Consider the following 27457-nt stretch of genomic DNA (forward strand, 5'->3'; position numbering starts at 1 on the left):
TTTCCTCTTGGAAAATGAAGTAGAGAATTCCTCTATAACATCTTCTTTTATCTGCTTAGGAAATGTTAAATTCCTACCTACACCATCACTGTTTGAAACACATGTCATTGTCTTCTCATCATCATTGTCGCTAATGAGAACAACAATTGATCAAAGACACACCTTGTCAGGTACTGTATCCAAGTTATTCTCTGTATCCAAGTTCATCCCGAGTAATAGTACCACGAGGATAATCACCAAAGCCACCAGACAGCTTTATGATGCCAATGAAGCAAGATGAGTTATTCAATGAGACTCGTATTGTAAAGAAGAAGAAAGAGACTGATCCAGAAAGGTGGGTCGAGGGCCGAGCCTCAACTATACATGTAAGTTTTTTACTTTTCATTAAGTATTTTGATTTACTTTTATATAAATTTTGAAATACTAATTCAATATAATTTTTCTTATAGGTTCGCTTCACTGATGACGTGGAGGAATTCATACGCAGTCAGACTCCCAATGAGTCGGGCGAGGCAACCAACTTTCGGACGAGGATGCTGAAAGAACACTCCTTGAGTACTTTATATACTTTGAACTAGACAATAGAACCAGTTTTCGAATGGGCTTGTAATAAGCGTTAACTTAATTTTGTTAGTTTAATGTGTTAGTTCTATTAAACTTTATACTTTGTTGGTTTAATGTTGTTGTTGTTGTTGTGTTGTTGTTGTTGTGTTGTAATAGGAAATTTGGTATGCTGGCAGGTGGTATAGCTGCCAAAACAGACAGTTTCTGCCAAAATTATTCCAAAAAAAGCGACCAACTTTGGTCGTTTGTTGGTCGCTTTTCTTATTAAAAAAATATTTTCTGGGCAATAGCGACCAAGGTTGGCCGCTAATTAGCCCAGATTTCTTAAAAAGCGACCAACTTTGGTCGCTATTCTATTAAAAAAATAATTTCTAAAAAATATGTTTAAAAAATAATTAAATTCTTGCAATTAGCGACCAATTTTGGTCGCCTATGTTTAAAAAAATTAAAAAAAAAACGACCAACTTTGGCCGCTATTTTTCAGATTTTAAAATATAATATTTGGTTTACAGACCAAAGTTGGTCGCTATATTTTGATTAATAATAAATTAAAAAAAGTAATTTAAATTATATTATTAAAATACTAAAGTGACCAAAGTTGGTCTCTATATTTAAAAAACCCGGAATATTTGGTCTTTTTACCATAGCGACCAATTTTGGTCTCTAAGGTAAAGGGACCAGCAAAATAGCGACCAAGCCAGTTTGGACACTTTTTGGCACTTTTTGACCTGTAAGCGACCAACTTTGATCGCTTTTTGTTGTCGCTTTTTTCCGGATTTCTAGTAGTGTGACGAAACTGTGAAAAGGGGACACAGTAATCAGAATTCTGGCAACCACATTGGTAGAACTTTTCGTTGGTTGTATCCGAAAGAACATTCGTGGAAAATAGCAATAAGACTACTAATAACGAAAGAAATAAAGTTTATATTCCACTCTTCCTACAAAATGTTACTTCAGCTTATATAGTACTGAAGTTTTAACAAATGAACTAAATAACTTCAGCATCTTCTGCTGAAGTTTTTGAAAAAGCTTTATGACAAAACTAATTAATCCAGGACAAAAAAAACTTCAGCTATTTTAGTGCTTAAGTTTTTACAAATGAACTAAATAACTTCAGCATCTTATCCAGGAAAAAAAAACTTCAGCACTGCCTTTGCTACTTCAGGCCCGTCTACTAGAATGCTGAAGTTTTGCATAATTGTCTTTGGTACTTCAGCCTCGTATGCTGAAGTTACGCAAAAAAGTAGGTACGCTTACAATTTTTTTTGCAAAGCGTGCACAAGTTAAAACGTGACCCAAAAAACGGGTATAGATGCAAATACCCCCTATTATACAACTCCTGTTTAACTTTAAGCCCATTGCACACTCAATAGTACATATGATCTTTTCTTTTAGCTGAAAACATAAAATTTCCATACAAAGAGTAACTAATATCTCCACAAAGCGCTTTTCACGTTAAAAGCACAAAATCTTGAAATCTTTACTTTATCTTTATCCTTTGCAAGAAGTGAGAAATTAATCAATGTGGTTTAGCCTGCTAGAGAAGTTACTACTCAGACCTTAAACTAGGACCAGCCATACAAATATGTAGTGACTGATTTTAACACAAATTTTTAGAGAGGAATTCTATATTTTAGGTCAATATTATAAACATAAGAAATGAAAAAGAGTGAGCGATATTTTCGTTGAAATATACACCCTAAGGAACGGGTGAATACGGCCAACAGGTACTTTCCGTGGGCACCACTATAAAGGTACCGTGTTGGGGGACCCGAGAAACTCCATCGTTCCCAAAGAGAATATCTGGGAAAAGACCCTACCCTGTGCCATTGCCCTAACTGCTGCTCCCCAAATGGATTTGGATATTCCTGTTTACTACCACATCGATCGTGAACATTTTTACTTTTACGAAAGGAACATTGTCAACAGGTTATTCTCTTTCTAAATTTGCTTGCCAAATTATGTTACCATTTTATAATTTTGTTGTTAGTATATAGTATATACCCATTTACGTTTACAGACTTGCTGAATGTGTTTATATCTTACTATCTCTTAACAATACCCATTTGTGTTAAGCTAGTTCTGTTCATAATTTTGTTTTTTAACGATACCCATTTGTGCTAAGCTAGTTCTGTTCATAATTTTGATTTTTACAATCCCTTTGGGTTAACCATAATTGTGTTTTTACCCATCTACGTTAACAAGACAATGCAAAATGTATTTATATCTTGTTTTTTAACAATACCCATTTGTATTTAAGCTAGATCCGTTTATAATCTTGATTTTTACAATCCCTTTCTGTTACCATTTCATATTTATTTATTTTTACAAATGGGTACCCATTTTTGCTTCAGTTCTAGATCTGTTGTTGAATATTCAAACATTTGTGCTTACAGGATAGACAAGTTTCTGGCTAATGTCACTGTTCCAGACAACTTCATCATCAAGGGAACGCTGCAAAAATTCTACTGTAATGGCATAATCAGAGCTTTCCTAATTGTAAATGTTAGGGAGTTTTTGACTAACATATATATATATATTATGCATTTTCAGACTACTACTGCAACGGGTATGGAACTTAACAACTGGAAAGGATATGGTGAACCGGGTTGATCAGTGGAGGCGTGAACTTGCTGACAACACTAAGTCCCTGAAAATGGGGTTTGACATTCGTGATCAATCTCAAACGACCTTTCCAGAGAAGATTCTGCTAGTGCTTAAGGTTGCCTATCCACTAGAACAGTTCAGGTATAAATCAATTTAATGCAATCAAACAGTTGACCAAAAAGAAGATACAAAAAGAAAAACCAAAATTTTGTTCCTGGGAATTTTTTTCAAGGGCAAATGTGATAGATAGGTTGTTTACACATGCTATATAGTTCTGCTTTCATGCATACCTGCCATTCACATTCATGAAGAGCCTCCTCTTCAGCAACCTGTTTAGTCATCTTTTCCCGCATTTAGACCAGCACTGGTAAGATTTTCCATTTAGAGGTCTGCAAAACAGCCAAGACAAACCCCAACAGCCAAAACAGACCCAAACTTTACACGTACTCCATCTAAGACCGGTTTCTTCTTCCTCTTGTTGCACGTTTCTGCTTTATTTCTTTAGAATTCTTTGGTTCCTTCTTTGCTCTAACTCAAACAGCAATTCCTCTTATTAGCCCCTAGCAGGATACGCTAATAAAACTTAAATGGACTGAGTTCCAGAGGATTTTTGAAGAAGACATTAAGGGAGCGGAAAAATCCGCAAGTATCTGCTTTTTAAGCTTTGAGTAATATTGACTTACTCTGAATCTAACAACTTCTTTCAAACTTTGTTTGTAGTGTACTAGTAGAGATGAAGATAAAAGACTGATCAAAGCCCTGGTTGAAGCAGTTGAAGAGGTAAAACTCTCTCAACAGAAATTTTTTTTAAAAAAATAACAGAGACAAAAGGCATACTAACATTTGAATTTTGCAGGAGAGGAAACATAATGACATATACATGTACACCCCAAACAGCACAAGCAACGTATAAGCTTTCTTAACACTTCCAAGTACTTTTGAAAAACAACGAATCTATGGACAACTGTTTCACTGAAAAACTTTTGGAAAAGAATTGTTTTTTTCAATTGGATGTTTTCCAGAACTTAAAAAAAAATTAGTCGCAACACTATACTTTGCTAACTACCAACATTGAACTCTCAAGTTATCAATGACACCTCTATTATGCAGACAGTGTAACAGTATCCCGAAAGCACCATGTCCTGGACTAATAACTCAACATTTTTTATCTTTCAGCTTGGGCAAACATTTCTTTTTCCACGACCATTCAGATAGAAGAATCTTCATGCTGGTCTACGAAAAGAAGAAGTAAGATGGTTCAATGTACTTCAATGATATTATTTTTAGTTAGATCAAAAACCTTGTTCTATCCCTTAAGGTTTTATATCCTATTCTTAATGTTCTACTACCTGCATAACTTATTCTTCTTTGTACTGAAATTCTAGACTTTGTTATTGCCTTTTGTACTTTATCAAATTTCATATATAATTCTTGAGGTAAGGTTATTGCTCTTTGTCCTTAATTGGTTCGTATTCTAAATTAGAACTAAATAAAACATCTTAAGGAAGAAGTGGATGTTTAAAGAGCACAAGGATTCTGCATGGAACAATGCAAGGTAGTGTAGGTTTATGGTATAAAGAATTACCACAAACAGTAAAGGAGGAACGTTACTAATTAGCAGAAAAAAGAACAGTAACAGATTTATTGACTACATTGAAAAATACCAGAAGATTTGAAGTTTGAGGACAAGACTTGGATAGTGAAGAAAAAGGACAATATCTCTCTCCATAGGTGGCAGAAATAACATCTCCCCGTGGCAGGTTGACCCTAATTAACAGCATCTTGGCCAGCATCCCAGCTTACTTCATGCCCCTTTTCCCTACTACCTACAAGGGTTTTAAAGCAGCTGGACTAAATAAGGAGAATTTCTGTTTGGGAAGGAAGTGGCACTCAACACAAGCTCCATTTGGTTAAATATTCTAATGTAATCCAAAAAAAAAAAGACACTATTCTTTTTTTAATACAAAGGAAAATATTCTTTGTTGTTCTGCAGTTTTTTTTTAAGATTAAAATAACATATGCTATGATTTTATTGTATTCTTGTATAAGCACAGAATGATATAGTTTTCTACTAGGTCCACAATATACTACTCTGAGTATTTCTATATATGTCAATGGAGATTCATCATATTTTTGGTAAATCCAGAGACCCAGTAAAGGTTCTAAAGGAAGAAAAAAGAAACTTCTGGAAGGAGCACGAGGAAAATTTCTTGAAGGAGCAAAAGGAAAATTTCTTGAAGGAGCAAGGCAACTCATCAGGTACAAGCGGAAAGGAAAGACAAGCAGCAGATGAGGAAAACCAACCTTAATGGAGAAAACTGATTTTGATTTTTTCATACCTATTTACAGAAATTAGTAAACAGCTTAAACTTTCAGCTTTATCATGACCCATAAGCATAATATGGTCATTGAGTTGTATGTTTAGTATGTTCAAACTTATAGCATTAGAAAGTCAAGGGAAATATTCTCATTATATCAGATATGCACCAATTTTCAAAGAAGAAAATATGAGTTTCTCAACTACAACAAGATACAATAAAAATCTGTAATTGTTTACGCTATAGTAAGAAAAGTTAAGTGTAATAATCTTCATGAGCACAAAGAAAGAAATTCAGATCTTATCAATACTAGAAATGGTTTTCAAAGAAAGTAAAACCGATGCTTAGGAAAATAGCATAGAACTTAGAAGTCACAACAGAAATCCAAAAAGAAAAACACAAAAAAAGAGAATAATCTTACAGCAAATTGAAGAAAAAATCAATCGAAGAACATGATAGGCTAATCAAGCAAAATCCCAGAATTGCCAAAAAAACGGATTTTTTTGCAAAAGAACCGATCTTCAACAAAACAGATCTTAAATATATGTTCTTGATTACGTTAGAATAATGAAAAGCTAAGTGTAAGAAAAGAAATTCAGATCTTGTCAATACTAGAGAAGGTTTTCAAAGAAAACAAAGCAGATACTCAGGAAAATAGCATAGAACTAGAATTACTGAATAGATCTTAAAAGTCAAAATCTAAATAAGATTAACAAAACATGTAACAATCAGAACCCAAAATCAACTTGTTTTCACCTTTCTGAAACAGATCTTACAGTAGGGTTGAAGAAAAGATTCAATTGAAGCACGGCTAATTAAGCCAAAATCCATAATTATAAAAAGAAGCGATCTTTATTGCCAGGGAATGGATTTTTGCTAAATAACGTTAAAGAACGGATCTTTTTGCGAAAGTGTCAAAGAACCATTCTTCAACAAGGTACAATAAAATCTGTTGGGAGGTTGGTTAAAGTTGGGATTTTTAGGCGTTAACGAGAGAGGTGGAGTCGGGTCACCAGATTGAGAGTCTCTTGGGCCGGGTTAATTAGTTATTGGGTTGGTCCCTAGCTATTTTATATTTACTAGAGAAAAAGACACTAAGAGCCCTTTTTAGAAATTTAATGACCAAAATCTTATCTTTTGAAAAATGACAGAAATTAGAAAAGATTCAATTTGGAATCAACGTTACCACAAGAAGATGAAATCAGTCAAATAAAGCATATCCAACTTAAACATTGGTTTCAACTCATACTGCCAATTAGACAGTTCGAGAATCTAACAAGAGTATGACAACCCAAGCTATTAATCCAAAATCCCATGCATGTGCACCAGCTGAAGCACGATCACCATTTCTCTGTGTCAAAAAGCTGAATCTCGCATATAATAGTTGGAGTTCGATTGGAACCTAATAGTTCAAAATAAGTGATTTTTTTGTTGTTTTGACAAAATTTACAAATTAATATTAATTAATTAGCAATGAAACTGACCATATTAACATTTACTATCTCTTCACATAAACACTCCTAACATACTCCAACATTAATTACTCCAAGGACAATGTAGGAAAAAAAATAATTAATTCATTCTTGAAATCTGGAAAAATCACTTATTTTGGACTACAAGAAAAAAATTAAAAAATCACTTATTTTGGACCGGAGGGAGTATATTTTTGGACTCAAAATACATAAATAAATGAAAAAACCTTAGTGACCAAAATATATAAAATGCAATTTTGAACCACGTTTTACCTTAATGTCCGTTAAAATAAAACACGTTTCAAAACCACGTTTTCTAAATTTAGCTTTCGGCTTCCGCTTTCTTATTTTTGAGAGACACTGCAGTGGGCAAATGGGGATCAAATTAATTGCATGAATTTTCCGCAAAGAATCATAAGTATTCAACTTGATATCAGCAGAAAAATGATTTATTCACTAACCGAAAATGTATAAAATATTTATAATTTTTTTGTATATAATGCACATATAAACAAAAAATATACTCCTTCCGTTTCAAATTAGATGAGATACTTTCCTTTTTAATTTTTTCCAAAATAAATAATACATTTCCAAATTTGGAAATAATTGAACTTTAAACTCTCCATTTTGCCTATTTTATCCTTAATTGAGAAGTTTTTATAATCACACAAATATCATGGCCCCACAAAGCTTTTACCCCTTAAACTTTTAAAATCATAAATTTCAAAAATTTTCTTTTTTTTTAAAACTCTGTGTCGAGTCAAACTACCTTATTTAAATTGAAACAGAGGGAGTATTATATTTATTGACTATTATTTTTAGGAACGGCTAAAAATATACCATCCATCGACAAAATACCCATATCAAAAGGACCAACAAGTAGAGCAACTCAACAAGTTCTTAATTAGTTCATGGATAGCAAATTTTTCTTATGGAAGGGAACAGTAAACGAAATAAATAGGTGCAATTTTGCACGGAGATGCATTAAATATATCTTAAAGCTTCCCTCAGAAGTCAGAAGCCGGAAAAGTTCAGATGCATTTACCCGTATGCTTTTTTCCACCAAAATAAAAGAAAAATATAAACCGCACTCTTTTCGAATAGATAAACTATGTGCAAATAGGAAAAGTTTTATTTTGTGTACAAAAATCTGAGTCCACGTACAACTCACAAAATAAAATTTTCCATGCAAATAGGACTAGATATCTATATTCCTACATTACTACATATTTGTTTTTATATTAGAAATGAGAGTTTGAAAGGACGAACACCTGCAATATGTAGCTGTACAAGAGGCAGTCAGAGTTGGGAGTTGTAAGTTCTATAGGGGTAAAGTGGTAATTTGAGTCAATCCTACATGTTCCAGAAACACGTGTAAAGCTTTTTCCCTCCCACTTGGTAAACGTCATTTCCCCAAAGCTTCTCTTCTACTTTTCTCGTCCATGCCAGTCCCATCTAGACTTCAACGCCTGACCAAAATTTTACTTTAAATCTCGCTCATCGCATCAGCTTATGTTGCTCTCAAACTCTTTCGTTTATTCAAAGGTATGTATTCTTATTTGGGGATTTTCCTCTTCGAATTTTTCGTCTATCCTTTATGGATTTTTGATTTGATTTATCATGGGTCTTCTTACTTTTGTGTTTGATTTTTCTGTGCATCTGTTTATTCTCTCTGAAGACGAAAAATAAGTGTTTTCTTTTAGTGATTCAAGAGGATGTTACAACAACTAATGATCTGAGTCACCACATTTGGTTGGAGGACATATAACATGGTAGCAGAGAGATCAACACATGCATGTAAGTAAATATACCCGTTTATCTAACTTTATTTGAGTTTTCAGTTGTTTCTGCATCTGTTTATTGCATTTTGCTGGCCCAGTTTCCGCTTTTCTTCTTCTTCTTTTTTTCCCCCTTAGTAAAGACGAAATTTTGGTCATAGAAGCAGCAGTGAATGATGAATCAAAAATGAATTCCACCTTTAGCTTTTGATATTAGTAGTATGTGTGGAGTACAAGATCCGGTACTGTTGTTTCTCTTAATAAGTTTAAATAATTTACCATGTATTTGTATAGTGTAATAACAAAAGTATTTTGAGATGAGTTGTACCATTCGCAGTGATAACACTAACAAAATGGTGTTCAAAAGACTACCATTAGTAACAAAGTGAATAAGTATGTCTTGCTAAATGCAATTGGGGATGTCGGAATGAAGGTATTTTCCACTCTTGGCTCTCTATTCCTAACCCCTTAGAATTTGCTTTCTTTTAGTTATTGTCACACCTTCTTTTTACACACCCGAATGTATATAAAGGAGTTTTTCCAATTTAAGTGACATTATTCGAAATGGGATTAATTATTCAATTCAGAGTCGCCTCTTGGGATAGTTTATTTGGTGTTCCAAGTCACCGATTTATTTTAAATCCCAAATTGAGGAAATTTCGACTTTCCTTTTGAAGTCTGCGAACCAGAAATTCTGAGTAGGGAATTCTGTTAACCCGGGAGAAGGTGTTAGGCATTCCCGGATTCCATGGTTCTAGCACGGTCGCTTAAACTATTACAATTGGCCTATTATCTGATTTTTAAAACATGTTTCAACCTATGGTATATTTTTAACTTATTAGCCGCATTTGATTAAATTTTTTTTGGAAAAATTCAACGTCATATAAAACACGTATTGAACCACGTCACATGAAATGCACCCGCGGTCCACGACACATTTTATCTAACGTTGTTGAGTTTTTGATTTTGGTCACATAAAATGCACACCCGAGTTTAGGAAATTAATTTTTTTTTAAAAAAATAGCGCGTCTAAAGCAACTACGCACTTTTAAGTTTGCGAGGGCCATGGAAAATTCAACTAAATGGCACGCCTCGATTTCTAATGATTAAAATTAATTAAATGAGGGCCATGAGTTTTGAGATTTTATTTGGCATGGCGCGCCTCGATTATTCTAAAAGGATTGTATTCAATTTAAAGCAAACTACAAATATTCATGATTATGTTTCTTCCTAAAACTACTTTGAGATTATTGCAAGGTCATGATTTATGAATATGGAATTATTATTGAAGAAATATATGATTTGAGTTATTATGGACCTAATCACCCATGTCGGTATCAAATTTGCTATTGACTTAACATCCTTTAATTTGGATCCAAGCTATTACATCGTTCTCTCTCCATTTTGAATACATTTTTCTATCTTTTCCTATGAACTACAATCTCATTGAAGAAACTCATTCTGTCTTTCACGAATTCTATTTCTTGATGCTCTTCCTTCATATTTTTTTTGTTCATATCTTTCAAGTTGGTAGATAACCAAAATATAATATACAAATCAAAAGAAAATACGGTGAAAGAAAAATAATGGAAACATTGGTTAAGAAAAGAATGAACCTTTTATAGATGAAGATCTTATTCAATACATATGGAGCAAACAACCATCAAATTTAATGTGCAAATGAACCACAATCAGAGGCAACGAGCGGAAACCTTTCGAACCGAACTCGACTTCGACCTCTTCGGGCTAGTATTTTGGGCTATCTTTTAAATTGAGTTTGAAGCTTTTGGATTTGATTTTTGGTGTGATTTAGCTCCTGTTTTTGAGGTATTTTTTTTTTAATCAAGGTAATGAATGACTATATGTTTTTTTTTTTTTTGAAAGAAATAGGTAGAAAGAATAAAACTAGTAGAAATTCTTTTTAGCATAGAAGAAGAAAATTTGTTTTCTCTCAATATCCTTCCCTCTTCTCTTCTTTTCTTCAAATATTTCTCTTCTATTTATAGGAGAATTTACAAAAAAAATCAGATTTTTTTTTTAATTTTTTTATTTTTTTATTTAAAAGAAATCTCACTTACATTTTGCTTTTCTTTTTTTTATAAAAAGAATTACCACCTTTCTTTACTTTTATTTTTTAAATTCCAACTTTAATTACTTTTATCTTATTTAAAATCTCACTTTTTTTTACTTTTTTAAAAGAGAATTCCACTTATTTTACTTTTCTTAAAAAAACAATCCACTTTCTTTTACTTTTCTTTAAAAAATTCTACTTTATTTTAATTTAAATTTTTTTAAATTTTCAGCTACCTTTATATTATTTTTTAGTTCCAACTTTCTTTTACTTTTTATTTTTAAAAATTTCCACAAAACTTTACGTTTATTTTTTTAATTTTTCACTTTCTTTTACTTTTTTAAAAGAGAATTCCACCTACTTTTACTTCTTTTTTTTTAAGTTCATACTTCCCTTTTTCTTATTTTTTAAAATCTCTCCCGAAAATTTTAAAAAAATTAATATTTTTCAGTTTTTTTATTATTATTTAAAAATAAGAAAAAAATAAAATAATATTAATAGTAATAATTCACCTTCTAAAATTTTGTATTTTTAACCTATAATAAAAAGTATAACAAAGCTAAAATTTTGTATGTTAAAACCCCCTAAAATATTTACATAGAAAAAGTGACAAAAAAATTAAATATTGTCAAAAATTAGGTGCTCACAGCTGCCCTTCTTTGCTTGGAAACATGAAGAGTTTTCAAGCAAAGATAAGGTGAGTCATGTGACTAATTTTTGAACATATCTTTATTCAAAAGAGAAGAAATAAGGATAAGAGAAAAGAGAAAGGGTGCAACCGAGTCTTGGTTTTGGACAACCTACATATCCCGGGTTATAAGGGAATCAGGTCGCGTGTAGTTCAAGAAAAATGATGGAATGATGAGTTGAGGAGTCGAGTGATGTTCCGTCGAGGCTCCGGTTCGCGATCCTGTTATTATATCAAAAATCAAAGAGAAACTAAACAAGCCTATCAGCTATGAGTTACAAGATTCCTATCTATGAGTCTTGTGAAACTTGTCTTGTGAAACTTGTCTTTGATCTTGACTGGTTCTTCCTGCAGACTCTGATTTGAATCTTGATGTTCGTTAGCTGCAACTGCTGGTTCATTCTTCTTCAGCTTTTTGGATCAAGGCGGGACATGCGAAGCTTGTGACTTCAATCATATCTTGAACAGACCACATCTTTCTCCACATCAACATTTTGAGTTCATTTATTTTTGCTCCTTTTCTTCTTTTCTTTATTTTGGATTGAGACTCATTCTTTTGGTTGTCTCAGACCTTGTGCCTCGAGGCCAAACCTGCTCAGACACCAAAACAAACAAACGAACGAAATTTTTCTGCCCCAGTTTTCACTAGGAAAATTTCGTAAGTTATTTGTAACTAAAATCTAAACTCTTTTTTTTTTTTTGAAAGCGGTAAAATAAGGATTGCGTGTCTTTAGGAGGAGGAGATTAGGGAATGGAGCCCTATATCTAAAATAACCTCGACTAGGGAGTGGATATCCTATGTTGGCAAAAAGGCGACTAGGCAATGGAGGCCCTATGTCTAAAAATCTCAACTCAGGGATTGGAGCCCTAATGTTGGAAAAGAAAGGCGACTAGGGAATGGAGACCCTATGTCTAAAATCTCAACTAGGGATTGGAGCCCTAAAGTTGGCAAAAGGCGACTAGGGAATGGAGGCCCTATGTCTAAAAATCTCAACTCAGGGATTGGAGCCCTAATGTTGACAAAAGGCGACTAGGGAATGGAGGCCCTATGTCTAAAAATCTCAACTTAGGGATTGGAGCCCTAATGTCGGCAAAAAGGCGACTAGGGAATGAAGGTCCTATGTCTAAAAATCTCAACTTAGGGATTGGAGCCCTAATGTTGGCAAAAAATGCGACTAGGGAATGGAGGCCCTCTGTCTAAAAATCTCAACTCAGGGATTGGAGCCCTAATGTTGGTAAAAGACGACTAGGGAATGGAGGCCCTATGTCTAAAAATCTCAACTCAGGGATTGGAGCCCTAATGTTGGCAATAAAGACGACTAGGGAATGGAGACCCTATGTCTAAAATCTCAACTTAGGGATTGGAGCCCTAACGTTGGCAAAAGGCGACTAGGGGATGGAGGCCTTATGTCTAAAAAAATCTCAACTTAGGGATTGAAGCCCTAATGTTGGCAAAAGGCGACTAGGGAATGGAGGCCCTATGTCTAAAAAATCTCAACTCAGGGATTGGAGCCCTAATGCTGGCAATAAAGACGACTAGGGAACGGAGGCCCTATGTCTAAAATCTCAACTTAGGGATTGGAGCCATAATGTTGGCAAAATGCAACTAGGAAATGGAGGCCCTATGTCTAAAAATCTCAACTTACGGATTGGAGCCCTAATGTCGGCAAAAAGGTGACTAGGGAATGAAGGCCCTATGTCTAAAAATCTCAACTAGGGATTGGAGCCCTAAAGTTGGCAAAATGCGACTAGGGAACGAAGGACCTACGTCTAAAATCTCAACTCAGGGATTGGAGCCCTAATGTTGGCAAAAAGGTAAAAGATTGATTTTGGGGCTTCTAAACTACCTTTTTTTTATTTTCTTCTTATCTATTTTCTTTCAATTCATTTTTTAGTAAAAAAAATGCAGGAAAGAATTTGGAGGAGACTTCCCTTTTGGGTTGATTATTGTTGCTAAGCTATTTCTAGCGCTTGCACATTTCTTTTTCCATTTTGGTTACACCTGCTTCTTGCACTGTTGCTTTGGATTGCACCTGTTTCAATTTTCAAACAAAGAACAATTGTTAGTTTGAAACAGTGGTCGGTTTTGTGGCCTTCATTGTTTTTGATCGCTTGATCTCGGCCCAACTCTTTTGGCGAGAACCTCTGCCGCTTGCTGGCTTTTCTTAAAGATTGGTCTCTTTTCTAAAACCGAGGAACTCAACTTTTCAAAATTTATCATGACGGCTCACCCGTATAGGGCTTTGGCCCTTTCATTTTAATCTGCTTCTAGGGGCTTTTGACTTTGGATTTCTTTTCATTTTCAATAACTCTGATTTCAGAGCATCGGCTATCATGGCCAGTTGGGATCGACTTGATGCACCCACTGAGGCTGGGTACTTTTCTTTGGACTTGGCTTTTATTAAACAAAACTCTGTAAAACCAATCTTGCCACCTTTTCTTTGTATTAGTTTCGGAACAGAGTTAGACCGAAAGGGATTCAAGAAAAAGTAAGAAAGGACAAGAAAAAATGAATTTAAGGAGAAGCGTCCCTTTTGGGGGAAAGAAAGACTTATCTGGGGTGCATGCAGACTTCAATAGACATGACATGCTTCTTGGACTGGATACCCGATATGCACAACTATCCAACTCATTGTGAACCACATCTCTAAATTGAGAAACCTGGCCAGGACTCTTTCAGTGGTGGGGGGTGTCTTCTTTTCGATCGACGGCGCCCTTTGCGGGTTTTCGCCAATCGACATCTCTCATTTCTCTTCTCACCGTCGCCTGATAGTACTCTTTACGAGTTTCCACTAACCAGGCTCTCTCATTTTCAATTTTTCTGCTCACCGTCGCCTTATGGTGTCCGTGTGGGTTTTCACCAATAAGACTCTCTCATTTTATTTCTCTCATTTTTATTGCATCGGATCCAAGTAGTTGTATTCTCTGATCCTTGAACATTCTCACCGATTGATCGGAAGGACTTGAAAGGATTTGGGTAAAAATGATTTGGATCGAATTACAACTTTGGAACCATTCAAGCGGGATTATCGCAGGACCATTACAACATCTGCCCTAGTTTCACTTTTGAGGGAATTTGGATTTTTATTTTGGTGTGACTGAACCCCATAGAGAGGCTGCCTACGTATCCTTTCGGAATCAAGTCGAACGTAGTTCAGGAAAACATCTTCTTCTTTTTTTTCAATAACATTTTCAAGTTCCAAAGAGGGCAATTAAAGAAGAGTAACCGGCACAAATGGGTTTGCAAAGGGTAGATAGTGTTTAGGTAGCGAGAATAAAAGCCTTCGTCCTCCCAATCGGACAATGTTGTTGTTACAGAAAGACTAAACATAGTACTTTTTGACTGCATCCGCATTTACAACTACTTCAGGATCATTTCCTTCGATATCGCCCAGATACAATGCTCCTCTCGGCAATATCTTTCTGATGACGTATGGGCCCTTCCAATTAGGAGCGAATTTTCCTTTTGCTTCCTGGTGATGGGGAAGAATACGCCTTAAAACGAGTTGCCCCACTTCAAAACTTCTAGGCCGCACTTTCTTGTTATAGGCACGAGCCATTCTTTGTTGGTCCAACTGCCCGTGGCAGACCGCAGCCATTCGCTTTTCATCGATCAATGTTAATTGTTCCAGACGGGTTTTAACCCACTCACTGTCTTCAATTTCGGCTTCAACAATGATTCGGAGAGAGGGGATTTCAACCTCGGCAGGTATTACGGCTTCCGTGCCATAAACCAAAAGATACGGAGTGGCTCCAATTGATGTGCGCACAGTAGTGCGATATCCCAACAATGCAAACGACAACTTTTCATGCCACTGCCTGGAACTTTGAATCATCTTTCTCAAAATCTTTTTGATGTTTTTGTTTGCTGCTTCAACGGCACCATTGCCTTTAGGCCGATAAGGAGTAGAGTTCCGGTGCATTATCTTGAATTGCTTACATATCTCCCCCATCAAATGACTATTCAAGTTTGCAGCATTGTTTGTGATAATAGTTGCAGGAATGCCAAAACGGCAGATAAGATTGGAGTGCACGAAATCTACCACAGCTTTCTTGGTGACAGACTTGAGAGTGATTGCTTCAACCCATTTTGTAAAGTAGTCAATGGCAACTAGTATGAATCTGTGTCCATTTGAGGCTTTTGGCTCGATTGGCCCAATGACGTCCATGCCCCAGGCAACAAATGGCCAAGGTGCAGACATGGGATGCAGTTCTGTGGGAGGTGCATAAATCAAATCACTGTGTACCTGACACTGATGACACTTCCGAACGAAACTAAAACAGTCCTTTTCCATGGTCATCCAGTAATAACCCGCTCGAAGGATTTTCTTTGCTAAAACATACTCATTCATGTGGGGCCCGCATACTCCCGCGTGTACCTCATGCATGATTCTTCCAGCCTCTTCTGCGTCAACACATCTTAACAAATTGAGGTCCGGAGTTCTCTTGTACAAGACATCCCCACTCAAAAAGAAACCACTCGCGTGCCGTCTAATGGTTCTCTTTTGGTCTCCACTGGCTTGCTCGGGGTATTCTTGAGTTTTCAAAAACTTTTTGATGTCATGGTACCATGGTTGGGTATTTGGTGCTACTTCAATTGTATTACAATAACCATGCCTTTCCCAGATTTGAATTTCCAAGGGATCTTTGTGAGCATTGCCCGGATACGGTAGTATTAAGGCCAAAGTAGCAAGTGCGTCGGCTAATTCGTTGTGACAACGAGGAATGTACCTGAACTCTATTGACTTGAATCGCTTGCTGAGGTCTTCCACATGCTTCTTGTAAGGGATAAGCTTAACATCTCGGGTTTCCCATTCTCCTTGGGCTTGCCGGATAATCAGATCTGAGTCCCATGATCAACAACTCTTCGACATTTTGGTCGATTGCCATGTTTATACCCATAATGCAAGCTTCATACTCGGCGGTGTTGTTTGTACAGAAGAACCGAAGCCGAGCTGTGGCTGGATAGTGCTGACCAGTGGGTGAGATCAAAATTGCCCCAATTCCAACACCTTTTGCGTTTACCGCCCCATCAAAGAACATTTTCCAAGCATGAGTGTCTTTAGATATTGCCTCAACTGAATTTACTTCTTCATCTGGGAAGTAAGTTCTCAAAGGTTGGTACTCATCATCAATCGGGTTCTCAGCTAAATGATCCGCTAATGTCTGGGCTTTCATTGTCGTGCGAGTGACACAGACTATGTCAAACTCCGTGAGCAAGATCTGCCACTTTGCTAATCTCCCAGTGGGCATTGGTTTCTGAAATATGTACTTTAAAGGATCCAACCTGGTTATGAGGTAGGTGGTGTAAGCTTGCAAATAATGCCTCAGCTTCTGAGCGATCAATGTCAAAGCACAGCAAGTTCTTTCCAATAAAGTGTACTTGGCTTCATAACTAGTAAACTTCTTGCTCAGATAGTAAATGGCATGCTCCTTCTTTCCGGTCACGTCATGTTGCCCGAGGACACAACCAAAAGAATTTTCCAAGACGGTCAGGTACAAGAACAGAGGCCTCCTGGCTCAGGTGGGACCAAGACTGGCGGATTTGACAGATATTCCTTGATTTTATCAAAAGCTTCTTGACATTCAACTGTCCATTTGATTGCCTCATCTTTCTTTAACAACTTAAATTTGGGTTCACACGTGGAGGTCAACTGAGCAATGAAACGACTGATGTAATTCAATCTTCCCAACAAACACATAACATCTTTCTTGGTTCTTGGAGGAGGCAAATCCCAAATAGACTTTATCTTTGTTGGATCTAACTCGATGTCCCTCCGATTGACTATGAATCCCAAGAGTTTGCCGGATGGTACCCCAAATGCACATTTGGCTGGGTTCAGCTTCAAATCATATTTGCGCAACCGCTCAAAGAATTTTCTCAAGTCCCGAACGTGGTCGTCCTAGGTTTTGGATTTGATGATTACATCGTCCACATACACCTCTATCTCTTGGTACATCATATCATGAAAAATGGCAGTTATGGCCCTCATGTAGGTTGCCCCGGCATTTTTCAGACCAAATGGCATGACTCTATAACAGTAAGTGTCTCAAGGTGTGGTAAAAGCTGTCTTTTCTGCATCTTCTTCAACCATCAACACCTGGTGGTATCCTGCGTAACAATCCACAAAAGACTGTATTTCATGTTTGGTGTAGTTATCAACAAGGATGTGGATGTTTGGCAAAGGGAAATTGTCCTTGGGGCTTGCTTTGTTCAGATCTCGGTAGTCAACGCACACCCGAGTTTTCCCATCTTTCTTTGGCACGGGAACTATATTAGCCAGCCATGTGGTGTATCGGACCACTCGGATCACTCCCGCCTTTAACTGTTTTGTGACCTCTTCTTTAATCTTGTCACTGATATCAATTTTGAACTTCCTCTGTTTTTGCTGGATAGGGGAATAATCGGGGTAGGTTGGCAACTTATGGACCACTAAATCGACACTTAATCTTGGCATGTCATCGTATGACCAAACAAACACATCTTTGAATACAAACAAAAGTTGGATCAATGCGTCCCTGGTTCTTTCATCTGTATAAATGCTTATCTTGGTTTCTTTGACTTCTTCAGAGCTACCCAAATTAACCGGCTCAGTTTCATTTAAGTTTGGCTTAGGTTTATTATCAAATTGTTCCAATTCTCGATTTATTTCCTTAAAAGCCTCTTCTTCATCATATTCCGGTTCTTGGTTCATTATTTCGCAGTTAGACAGCGTGTTTGGATCTGGGCATGAAGTCCGCAAGCATGTCATATTATTTAAAGCCACATTATTAGAGTTGAAAGAAAAAAGAGAAAAAATAACAAAATCAGAAAGAATAAAGAAGGATGGACGATGAAATATGATTTCATTTCTTTGAATTTGAAGATAACAGGGTTTACATTGGAAATTAAAAGACAAGAAACTAAAGAAAAACATCCGAGTTACACCCTGACATAACTCGCGATGCAGAAAAAATGGCAGGACAGGTCTACCGGGACTCCCGCCTGATTGGGAATGGCGTAGCCTTCCAATTCTGCAACTTGGCATTGGATCCCATATACAGCACCTCAGCGGTGCTTGAGCCCTCCCCTGGCTGGACCATGTGGGTTCCATATAGTATCTTCCTCATTGCCCCACAGATCTCTTCAATCTCTTCGGCAGTAAAGGCCTCATCTTTTTCTTTCTTCTGGTATTTTGGCTTGACAAATGTTCTGTACAGATGCGGAACCGGCTGAGGCAAGACCCAACCATCATTCTTTCTATCATCTGCCCATCTTATATCAGCTGGAGTGGGTCGGAAGCCTACCCCGAAGAACTTTTCACTGGTGGGCAGGGTGATAAGTTCAACTATCCCTTGCAATGATTTCCCAAGTCCCTTCCCCAGTTTGAAGCCATGTCGGATCATTTCTTTGGCCACCATGATTGATGCATTAGAAAGGAAGGGTTGGGGGCAAGGGTTTCCTTCTTTGTACTGGTCTGCAACCACAATTTCAAAAGCCTGATAAACTATGTGCTCACTCCCCTCTCTTGCTTCAAGACATGGGACTGATGGGTCCCGATAAATTGATTGCTCATCTTCTCCGTGGACCACGATCTCTTGATCCTCATGCTCGAACTTCACCATCTGATGAAGAGTAGATGGTACAGCCCCCGCTGCATGAATCCATGGACTCCCCAAAAGAAAGTTGTAGGATGTGTCCATGTCTAGAACCTGGAAGGTTACTTCAAAGTCTACTGGCCTGATGGTCAGAATTAGATCGATCTCTCCAATTGTGTCCCTTTTGATGCCATCGAAGGCACGTACGTAGACATTGTTGGGTCGGATTATTTCGGTCCCGATTTCCATGTGATGTAGAGTTGAAAGTGGGCAAATGTCTACTTCAGAGCCTCCGTCCAACATAACCCTTTTCACGTAGTGCCCTTTTCATTTGACTGTTAGGTGCAGGGCTTTGTTATGTGCGGCCCCTTCTGAGGGCAAATCATTTTTGCTGAAAGTGATCTGGTTGATTGCGAAAAATCTTTCTGTCATTCTATCCAACTGCTCTACAGAAGTGTTAACAGGCACATATGCTTCGTTAAGGGTCTTGATCAATATCTTCTGATGTTCGGCGGAGTTCATCAACAAAGCCAACAAGGAGACTTGTTCGGGAAATTTTCGAAGCTGGTCAATCACCTCATAATCTGCCATTTTCATGTTTTGAAAGAAAGTCTTCGCTTCTTCGGCACTCACGGGTTTCTTAAGTGGGAAGCGCTTTCTAGTAGCGTTGTTCACCTCTTCCAAATTTGAATACTTTTCAACAGGGTTATTTTCTTGAACTTCTCCTGGGATTTCTTTGCCCTTATAGGTCACCACCGTTTTGTTGTAGTTCCAGGGCACAGCAGTAGGATCTTTCATGGGCTTCTGTGGCGCGCGTCCAATAATCACGGGCTCATTCAGCCTCGATGGCTTAATTGGCCCCCGCATCACATAAGCCCCCTTGGGCACATACATCTGGGTTGTTTTGTTCAGCTCGAATCTCCTGGGAGGACTCAATGTCATCTGCTTTTCTTTACGGCCTTGAGGGACGTAGAGAACAACATCTTTGGGAGGCGTTGCCTCGGTCTCAACTTCAATTTTCTTCTCTGACTTTGGAGGGGTGGTTTCTTTCCTTTTCTCCCCTTTATCTTGCTTCGGGGCAGCTTTTGGTTTATTTTCTTCGTCAGCAATGGCAATGATGGCCTTCAATGTTGGGTCAAATTCCTTATCCTCACAAATCATTCCAATTATCGGCCCGTTGTTGTGGGTTGGCAGTGGGTTGTTGGTCACATTAGGAACATCTTCATCCCTCGGCACTATCTTCCTTTGTTCTATCAAGTTCTCCACGGCTCTCTTCAGAATCCAACAATCATCCGTGTCATGCCCTTCTGCCCCTGAGTGATAGACGCATCGGGTACCGGCTTTGTAAGCGGGTGATGCTGGGTTTTGCCTGGTTTGAGGAACAGGCTGTAGCAGACCCATTTGAACAAGCTTTGGTAACAGGCTGGAGTAGGTTTCGCCAATTGGTGTGAAATTTGGCCTCTTGGGCGGTTCATGAGGGTGGAAATTATTTTGTGGAGGACGGGGGTTGTAGTTGGTTTGGTAAGGAGGTTGGTTTCTAGGAAATAGAGCTTGATTTCTGTTGGCTTGTTGTTGTGGCCGGACATAAGGCTAAGCATTCATGACCGAGTATGGCTGAGGAGTATAGGCCAAGTCTTGGTGAGGGTAATAGTGCTGCGGGGTCCTTTCTGAGAAAAGGGATCTGGGAGTACAGTTTCTCCTTGCACCCGACACTACCATGGATGTTTCTTCCTTTTTCTTTCCCTTTGCTATTCCTCCAGACCCACCCTGAATGGCTTGAGAGGTAGCTCTGATAGCGGATTGGCTTGGAATTCGACCCGTTTTCAGCCCATTTTCAACCATTTCGCCAATCTTGATAGCTTCAGCGAACGGTTTACCCATTGCGGACATCATATTTTGGAAGTAGTCAGCTTCCTGAGCTTGAAGGAAAACTGTGACCATTTCAACCTCATCCATCGGAGGCTTTACCCTGGATGTCTGCTCACGCCATTTAACTGCGTACTCTTGGAAGCTTTCTGAGGATTTCTTTTTCAAGTTTGTCAATGAGTTCCTATCTGAAGCAATATCAATGTTGTACTGGAACTGCCTGACGAAATATCTAGCAAGATCATCCCAGATGTACCAGCGGGATATATCCTGGTCCATGTACCACTCAGATGCGATGCAAACCAGACTTTCTCCGAAATAGGCCATGAGTAGTTCTTCCTTTCCACCGGCTCCTCGCAACTGATTGCAATATCTCTTGATATGAGCAATAGGATCACCATGCCCATCGTACTTCTCAAATTTTGGGGTTTTGAATCTCAATGGTAAGTGCACATGAGGGAACATGCATAAGTCGGCATAGGATACACTTTTCTATCCACTCAAGCCTTGTATGCTTTTGAGACTCTGTTCCATACTCCTCATCTTCCTCACAATCTCTTCTTGCTCAGGAGTTTTGGTGGTCTTTTCTTGCCCCGCAGTGAACTCAAATTGGGGTGGTTGAGGGTAAGTATAAGTAGGAAACTGAGGAGGTTCCACTTAGAAAGATGGTGCTTGAAATGTGAAGGAAGATGAATCAAAGTTAGGCCTGGGTAAAGCAGGTTGTGCCGTAGCTGAACAAGGTGGCGCGATGAATATGTTTGAAGCCACACTTGAAGCTAACACCTGGGGGGCGAGACTCAGAAGGTGTTCCAGCAAAGTGGGCTGAAATGGTAGGATATCCCAGTGGGGTATTTGGATAACTTATGGGGATGTTGGAGGTCCCACTTGCCCTGGGAAAAAGCTCAGGGAATCCAGGGATCGCACTTGGCGGTTCTTTTCCATTGGCCCAGGCGTCCCACATTTTCATCATGCGGAGACGCAGAATTCTATTTTCCTCAGTCGTTGCTGACTCAGAAGTTGGGATGGCCAAGATCGGACTATCCTCTAGAATAGGAACTGTTGGCAGAGGAATTTCCTTGTTTTTGACCTTGTGAAGTATGAATGTGAAGCCAGACTACCACAAAACCAACCACCTTACTATAGAACCTTTACAATAGTAGACAACAAACCAGTTAGTTTGAAGCAATTAACACATAGGAAATCGCACGTTGGGGTGTGATGCACCTATACAGTTAAATGTGTTTCTACATGTTTCGCAACGGCTGCATGTTTCATCCCGGCTCTGCTTATTTTCCCAATTTTCTTTTTCTTTCCACTTTTGGCTTTTGTACTTCTCCTCTTATTCCCATTTTCCACTCTTTTCTTTCCTCTCTTTCCTTGCCCTTTTTTTTCGTTTTTCTTTTGGTTTTTCTTTGGCTCTCTTTTTCACATCCCTCTCTTATTTGAGTTATTTACAAAAATCGTGACCGGATCCGATAAGGATTGTCTATGTATCACGACGCCGCGTGAATCAAACTAACGTAGTTCGGGAAGACCAAAAATAAAGTAAATAAACTAACTCTTTTTTTTTGGAATATTTTAATTTCCGCAAGAAAGACTTATAAAGAAGCAAGAAAATATTTTTGATTTCAATTTTTTTGGGGGGAATTTCGAAAGAAAGATTTTTTTTTTTAATTTAGACTTTTACTGTTTTTTTTTTGGAATTTCGATAGAAAAAAAAACTTCTAAAGAAGAAAGAAAAATATTTTTGGAATTTTATTTTGAATTATGAAAGAAATACTTCTAAAAAATGAAATATTTTTGAATTTTGAATTTTCTTTTCAATTTTGAAAGAAGAATGAAAATATTTTTGGATTTTTGGAAAATATTAAAAGAAAATATTTTTTAATAACAATTAGGGTCTAAAGAAGCAGTAAAAGAAAATATTTTTGTATATATTTTTTTTAAAAAAAACAATTAGTTTCTAAAGAAACAAGTAATGGAAAATATTTTTTTTTTTGGATTTTTTGAAAATTGGGGTTTAAAAAAAAGACTTTTCTAGAGAGGAAGTAAAGGAAAATATTTTTGGATTTTTTTTTTGAAAATTATGGGCCGGAACCGATGAGGTTTGCCTACGTATCTCACATCCGGTGAGAGTCAGACCCGCGTAGTTCGCCAGTTTTGACAGAACATGGCAGTTGAAAACTTTGGCTCATTTGGAGATGACTTCTTTCTTTTTTTTCGGAATTTCGGCAGAGTTTCAGAATTTTCTAAATACCTACCTCTCACTCCAATATTATTATTATTATTATTTTGATTTTTTGATTTTTTTTTTCATTTTCTTCCTCTGTTCTAGAAGCCGGTCAACATGCAAGCCGAAACAAACAGATGCGCAAGTAGCACGTAAGATGCATCAGGATGGTTTTTTTCATTTGGGTACACCTGTCCTAGACAGACCCAACCCCTGTATTGAGTCTCCAAGGTCAAATGCACATGATGCAAACAAACGTTCCTACTAGGGATCCGGCATGAGGCTTGTTATACTAGGTTTAAAAACCTGGGTTTATTGTTCTAGACCTGGCTTACCCGAGCGGACAGCTCGAGCCGAGGGGGGCAGCGTACCGGGAATACAGAAGCTTCACCGGCTTTGCAACTTGTCCGAACCTCGTTCTAAAATTGGGATAAGACTCTAACAGAAAAGAAGTCACACGAAGTGCACACTTCCCAGATGATTTAGAAGACAAAGAGAGAGGAGGGTTTCGTAGCAATTTATATACAGTCCAAACAATATCAAAGCGGTAAAAGCGGCATTTAGCACATTAGGCTCAACATGTAAAAATCAGATAAAACAAGCCAACTATAACAGTTATTCTAAGCTCGAATTCTTGAACCCTGAACCGAAGTTCTGGGTTTGGATCCCCAGCAGAGTCGCCAGAGCTGTCACACCTCCTTTTTACACACCCGAAGGTATATAAGGGAGTTTTTCCAATTTAAGTGACATTATTCGAAATGGGATTAATTATTCAATTCAGAGTCGCCTCTTGGGATAGTTTATTTGGTGTCCCAAGTCACCGATTTATTTTAAATCTCAAATCGAGGAAATTTCGACTTTCCTTTTGAAGTCTGCGAACCAGAAATTCTGAGTAGGGAATTCTGTTAACCCGGGAGAAGGTGTTAGGCATTCCCGGATTCCGTGGTTCTAGCACGGTCGCTTAAACTATTACAACTGGCCTATTATCTGATTTTTAAAACATGTTTCAACCTATGGTATATTTTTAACTTATTAGTCGCTTTTAATTAAATTTTTTTTTTTGGAAAAATTCAACGTCATATATAACACGTATTGAACCACGTCACATGAAATGCACCCGCGGTCCACGACACATTTTATCTAACGTTGTTGAGATTTGGATTTGGATCACATAAAATGCACACCCGAGTTTAGGAAATTAATTTTTTTTTAAAAAAAAATAGCGCGCCTAAAGCAACTATGCACTTTCAAGTTTGCGAGAGCCATGGAAAATTCAACTAAATGGCACGCCTCGATTTCTAAGGATTAAAATTAATTAAATGAGGGCCATGAGTTTTGAGATTTTATTTGGCATGGCGCGCCTCGATTATTCTAAAAGGATTGTATTCAATTTAAAGCAAACTACAAATATTCATGATTATGTTTCTTCCTAAAACTACTTTGAGATTATTGCAAGGTCATGATTTATGAATATGGAATTATTATTGAAGAAATATATGATTTGAGTTATTATGGACCTAATCACCCATGTCGGTATCAAATTTGCTATTGACTTAACATCCTCTAATTTGGATCCAAGCTATTACATCGTTCTCTCTCCATTTTGAATACATTTTTCTATTTTTTCCTATGAACTACAATCTCATTGAAGAAACTCATTATGTCTTTCACGAATTCTATTTCTTGATGCTCTTCCTTCATTTTTTTTTTTTTTTTGTTCATATGTTTCAAGTTGGTAGATAACCAAAATATAATATACAAATCAAAAGGAAATACGGTAAAAGAAAAATAATGGAAACATTGGTTAAGAAAAGAATGAACCTTTTATAGATGAAGATCTTATTCAATACATATTGAGCAAACAACCATCAAATTTAATGTGCAAATGAACCACAATCAGAGGCAACGAGCGGAAACCTTTCGAACCGAACTCGACTTCGACCTCTTCGGGCTAGTATTTTGGACTATCTTTTAAATTGAGTTTGAAGCTTTTGGATTTGATTTTTGGTGTGATTTAGCTCCTGTTTTTGAGGTATTTTTTTTTTAAACAAGGTAATGAATGACTATATGTTTTTTTTTGTTGAAAGAAATAGGTAGAAAGAATAAAACTAGTAGAAATTCTCTTTAGCATAGAAGAAGAAAATTTGTTTTCTCTCAATATTCTTCCCTCTTCTCTTCTCTTCTTTTCTTCAAATATTTCTCTTCTATTTATAGGAGAATTTTCAAAAAAAATCAGATTTTATTTTTAATTTTTTAATTTTTTTATTTAAAAGAAATCCCACTTACATTTTGCTTTTCTTTTTTTTATAAAAAGAATTACCACCTTTCTTTACTTTTATTTTTTAAATTCCAACTTTAATTACTTTTATCTTATTTAAAATCCCACTTTTTTTACTTTTTTAAAAGAGAATTCCACTTATTTTACTTTTCTTAAAAAAACAATTCACTTTCTTTTACTTTTCTTTAAAAAATTCTACTTTATTTTAATTTAAATTTTTTTAAATTTTCAGCTACCTTTATATTATTTTTTAATTCCAACTTTCTTTTACTTTTTATTTTTAAAAATTTTCACAAAACTTTACTTTTATTTTTTTAATTTTTCACTTTCTTTTACTTTTTTAAAAGAGAATTCCACCTACTTTTACTTCTTCTTTTTTTAATTCCATACTTCCCTTTTTCTTATTTTTTTAAATCTCTCCCGAAAATTTTAAAAAAAAATTAATATTTTTCGGATTTTTTATTATTATTTAAAAATAAGAATAAAAATAAAATAATATTAATAGTAATAATTCACCTTCTAAAATTTTGTATTTTTAACCTATAATAAAAAGTATAACAAAGCTAAAAATTTGTATGTTAAAACCCCCTAAAATATTTACATAAAAGAAGTGACAAAAATAAAAATTAAATATTGTCAAAAATTAGGTGCTCACAGTTATTTTGAAGAATGAATTTGAGTTTTCTCCATCATATATGTCTAGCTCTGACTTATATTTCAATTCTACGTGCACTGTGGCTTTATGCAAAATGGTTGCAGAGAAATAGCTCAGAAAAATGTCGAATATGTCAAGATGTGTCGGTTTTTGTGTTGCCTCTGGTAATTTTGATGCATATGATACCCCTCATCAACCATCAACTATAAGGTGCATGTTCTCAGAAGCTCTTTTGTGTTCTTATGGTTATAGCGAAACAATATTCATATTGGATTTTTTTTCCTTTCTAAAGGAACAAGTACATTTCATCTTCTGATGCTAATATGGTGTTCTATGATAACTACAGGTTTACTTTGAAATCACCCGGACAATATTAGTACTTATGGTATGTCTTAAAATTCAACAACAACAACAACGACCCAGTAAAATCCCACAAGTAGGGTCTGGGGAGTATAGTGTGCATGCAGACCTTACCTCTACCCGAAGGAGTAGAGAGGTTGTTTCCGAAAAACCTTCGGCTCGGTATGTCTTAAAAGTCATGACATATTAATTGTACACCATTACATAATACCTCATTAGGATTTGAATATTTCAAGTAGTGTAACTGATTTTACTTTCTTTTTTTTTACAGATAATCTGTAAGGTTGTTAAACAGTAGGTATTTGTAACAAAAGATAATTTGTAAGGTGATTACCCAATATGATTTAAGGTGTGTTAAAAATCTTCAATTGGTATTGATCATTTGGTTCTATAGTTTCATCAATTGCAGTTGCAAACTAGCATTGTTGGAAAGTATAAACATATCATTTATTTCATTAACAAGATCATTTTTCATAGTTCAAATAACACTGTAACTTGTAGAAAATGAACAAGAAATGAATGTATATATGTCACAATAGTTACTTTAAATAAAAAGATTCAAAGATTCCATTTGTTAGTACAAGGGAAGATATAACTATGCGCAATTTTAATTTTATTATAGTTATTAGTTCTTTCTTTTCCATTCCAATTCTCATTAAACACTGGCAGGAAAACTGGATCCTTTTTTTTGCAGGCATGCATAATAATAAAAAAATATATATATATATGTTTTTTCTTTCTAATTTTCTACTAATACATACTTGATATTAACTCATTGTACACCATGTTATACTTATCTATTTGTAGTAAAGTCATCTTAATTATTGAACGAATATCTTGCTCGGCTACATCATGTAATTGACAGGTTCTAATATATTCCCAAAGAGTTAAAAAAAGGAAGCTGAAGAGAGCATAATCGGGCAAGGTGATCAATCTTGAGAATGGAAGCATCACTTATGTCAAACATGCAATAACTTTAATTCATGGAAGAT

The 27457-nt window shown here is 36.4% G+C and overlaps 2 long non-coding RNA genes across 5 annotated transcripts; one reads left to right on the forward strand and one right to left on the reverse strand.

Moving 5' to 3' along the window:
• Positions 1–1443: 1443 nt before the first annotated feature.
• Positions 1444–6529, reverse strand: LOC107767946 (uncharacterized). 3 transcript variants are annotated; one of them, XR_001644039.2, is made up of 3 exons: positions 6246–6477; positions 3462–4997; positions 1444–3214 (listed from the first exon to the last, which is right to left on the reverse strand). It is a non-coding gene; the product is annotated as an uncharacterized LOC107767946 (long non-coding RNA). The 3 variants fall into 3 exon arrangements; XR_001644038.2 differs by having other exon boundaries at positions 1444–3298; XR_012696598.1 differs by lacking the exon at positions 1444–3214 and having other exon boundaries at positions 3316–4997; positions 6246–6529.
• A 1846-nt stretch (positions 6530–8375) lies between these two features.
• On the forward strand, positions 8376–26915 carry LOC107767948 (uncharacterized). Of its 2 annotated transcripts, none has more exons than XR_012696938.1 (5): positions 8376–8506; positions 8640–8758; positions 26210–26315; positions 26452–26627; positions 26737–26915. It is a non-coding gene; the product is annotated as an uncharacterized LOC107767948 (long non-coding RNA). The 2 variants fall into 2 exon arrangements; XR_012696937.1 differs by having other exon boundaries at positions 8381–8506; positions 8665–8758.
• Positions 26916–27457: the final 542 nt, after the last annotated feature.

Source organism: Nicotiana tabacum, chromosome 11 (assembly GCF_000715075.1).
Source record: "Nicotiana tabacum cultivar K326 chromosome 11, ASM71507v2, whole genome shotgun sequence".
Lineage (NCBI taxonomy): Eukaryota > Viridiplantae > Streptophyta > Magnoliopsida > Solanales > Solanaceae > Nicotiana > Nicotiana tabacum.